Genomic DNA, 2,465 nt, shown 5'->3' with positions numbered 1-2,465 from the left:
CCCTGCAGAGCTACCGAGCCTCACCTTTAGACTCTGGTTCTTCACCTGCTGAACTCCTAATGGGTCGCAAGTTGCGTACCATGCTACCCTGCTGTGCAAAAGAAAAGCAGAGTAAGGAACTGAGACAGAGACTTCAACTGTTAAAGCTGAAACAGAAATCATACTATGACAAGTCATCCAAAACTCTGAAACCATTGACAAGGGATGATGTTGTCAGGATTGAGGATCCAGACGCATGGAACAGGAAAGCTACAGTTCTTGAGGAAGTAGGACCAAGGTCATACACTGTTAGAACTGAGGAAGGACAGATTCTCAGGAGGAACCGCCGTTCCCTCCTAAAAACACAAGAGACTATCAAAGAGCAAATCGATGACAATGCCGCAACTGAATCTTGTCACTCACCACCAGAACAATCTAACACAAATACACATACAGGCTCTCATGAAAACACATCAGACTTACCTGTGCTAAGAAGATCCACACGTGAAGTAAAAAAGCCTGATAGACTTAATCTTTGAGTACAAAGAAAACTACATTGAAAATGTATTGACTGTTGAAGATGTTTATGTTGTTATTGATTGATATTGATTGATACAGGTTTTGTTTAACCTCAAAGAAAGGGGGATGTAATGATCAGTAACCTGTCATTCTGGAATGGTACACTAGGTGGTGCTATATGTATATAAGAGTGGGCTACCCATGATGCACTAGGCTACCCACAAGGCAGCAGTCAAGATGGAGACCTCTACAGATGCTGTACCTAGTCCACATGTGCTCAATAAAGTGTCTAGCAAAAGCTAGCTGTTCTTAATAAAAACGACTAGTTATTAATGAACATAACACTGTCAAAATAGCATTATCCAGGCAGTTAACTGCCTTAAGGGCCTATCCCACCGCTTGGTGGCGGGACCGATTGGGAGCCTGGGAGGCCGCCTTTGGGAAAGTTGCACGGAGGTGGGTTGACAATGGGATCGGAACCCGCCGTCAATATTTGCGATTCTACCACCTGACCCGTCTCCAAACCCATCCTCTGAGCGCTGGCAAAATCGCGGCCTGTGTTTCTTGGACCCACCAATAGAGTCAATGGCCGTATAAATAAAATCCTGCCAGGGTGATGAGAAAAAGTTTATTTAAACCAAGTGAAACTGTAATAGCTCAAAGCCTGTTGAATTACTCTATGCTATTCAGCCGCAGGTTTCAATTGATTCAAATCTTACTCAATAGAATAACTCAAGCAGTTCACCATTTAAATATCAAGTTAAACCAGTTTCCAATCACTGCAACCCATATCATCTTAATGCCAACATTTTGACTTAGCTGGAAACAGAGTGGAAAATAAACTGAAAAGATGTTCTGAGGATCTCCTACAGTCGACATAAAGTTTAGAAAGTTCTGGTAGCCCCAGTAGTTTGCTTGTAGATGCTGAATAACATAGACTTCTTGACTGTATAGAAGATCCATAATGAATATGCACAGTGTAGCACTGCACTACCCAGTGGAGCACGTTTCTTAGTTACCCTCTGAACCAAATGATTTAATATAAGCAATCCGCCCTATCGATTGAAGCTACTTTTATATTTAAACTGATTTCTGATCTCTTGGCATATATGAGTGATGGGATTATGTGCTGTTCATATGGGCAGATGGGTGGACCTCGCACGTGAGAGGGAAAACTTCTGCAGTTCAAGCGGGATGTTATTCCATGACACATGCTGACTTGCAGTATCTGATGGGTAAAAATTCTAAAGTATAGTCTCTGTTATTTACCCTGAAATTATCCTTGCTTGAATTCTCCATGAAGCTTGGAGTGCTTGAAAATTAGTCACATACAGGACTTATTAAATGTTAATGGCTCCACACATTTTGATGCATTGATAGTAATCTAGTTGCACCCTTTGTTCATACTAATATTGAAATTATTCTACATAAAGCTTTAAACCAGATGCTACTATATGTAAGTCGGGAAACTGAAGGTCAGACTCCCAGACAGATTGTACACAAAATAAAGTTAATTGATTTAGAGTGCTTAAGGTACTTTCTGCCATCTGTTCAATTAAATGCAACACGGTAACAAAAAAATTATTTGGGTTACCTAACAGTGAGGAGAAATTTCCATTAGATGAGCTCCTGTTCAATGCATTAAGTATATACCATTAAATTGTAGCTCTGGGTCACAGACTAAAGGAAAATCCCTTAATAGCTAATAGTTTAGGTTGGTCTGCCGCACTGTTTCCAGTGTCTGTTTTGGGGAAATACAAAAGATTTTTAAATGAAATTAGTTGATTCCTCCATGAGATTGCCTTGGTTTTAGGATTGGAAAATTATACTAATAAATGGCCGTGAATTTCCACAAGCTGCAATCCCAGCAGTTGCCCCAGGATAACGCCGGCTAGTGCCAGTACTGACCTCTGTTTGAATTTGCGGGGTCAATGGGAGGGCATCTCACTTGCATGGGCAGGCAGGAT

At 41.0% G+C, this 2,465-nt stretch overlaps 1 pseudogene; it reads right to left on the bottom strand.

Annotated features, from left to right (window-relative positions):
* Window positions 1-999: 999 nt before the first annotated feature.
* On the bottom strand, window positions 1,000-1,461 carry LOC147120480 (glucose-6-phosphatase 2-like; annotated as a pseudogene).
* Between the last annotated feature and the right edge of the window lie 1,004 nt (window positions 1,462-2,465).

This window comes from Somniosus microcephalus, chromosome 4 (assembly GCF_052327205.1).
Source record: "Somniosus microcephalus isolate GS21.2 chromosome 4, FLI_Smic_1.0, whole genome shotgun sequence".
Classification (NCBI taxonomy): Eukaryota; Metazoa; Chordata; class Chondrichthyes; order Squaliformes; family Somniosidae; genus Somniosus; species Somniosus microcephalus.
Note: the sequence above shows the minus strand (reverse complement) of the source record. Positions and strands in the feature narration are given on the sequence as shown.